The following is a 627-nucleotide window of genomic DNA, read 5'->3' on the forward strand; positions in this document are numbered from 1 at the left end:
TTGCTGGCTCACACAAACCAAAATGACAGGAATCATCATGTACTTTACTAAAGTTTGGACAAAAATAAATAGGTAATTAATATTTTCCTCACGGAACTTGTATACACAAATGTATTTAACACTAGTTTTACAAACTCTGGGTGACTCTATTGAATCATGATTTCACTTGATAGATTTCTGAGAATGGAGTGACTCGGAGAGTCAGACTGTCCTTCTCGAGAGGAGGTGGACAACACAATCTTTGAGAAGAAGAATATAGGCAATGACACGATCAGTATCAAAAACAAAAAGACGCCCATGGCCACGCCGGGGAGAGAGAGTGTGCGGTAGAGAGGTGCCGTAGCGAGCGTCAAACCGTAACACTCCGACGCCCGCGGTCTTATTCGTTTGTAGGGGGTGAAAGTAGTGAATGTCGTGGGCTCAGCATGTCCCGTTCTACATTCCTGGCGCCCCGTGTTGTGTGGTGTGTGTGTTGTGTGTGTTTGTGTGTGTGTGTGTGTGGGGTGTTGTGTGTGGTGTGTGTGTGGTACTAACATGAAACAATGAAGAGACACACTCTATCAAATAACGTAAACAGATAGTTAGGAGATGTAGTCGACACCACACCTACACTTTTCCCACACTAAT

At 44.2% G+C, this 627-nt stretch overlaps 1 protein-coding gene across 1 annotated transcript in view; it reads left to right on the forward strand.

The window, feature by feature from the left end:
- The window catches only part of nfatc1 (nuclear factor of activated T cells 1), a 45,386-nt gene that overhangs the window by 16,928 nt on the left and 27,831 nt on the right, over positions 1-627 (forward strand). The gene's annotated exons all lie outside the window — the stretch shown is intronic.

The sequence above is a fragment of the Notothenia coriiceps genome, unplaced genomic scaffold (assembly GCF_000735185.1).
Source record: "Notothenia coriiceps isolate Sejong01 unplaced genomic scaffold, NC01 NC01_scaffold00011333, whole genome shotgun sequence".
In the NCBI taxonomy this organism is placed as follows: Eukaryota; Metazoa; Chordata; class Actinopteri; order Perciformes; family Nototheniidae; genus Notothenia; species Notothenia coriiceps.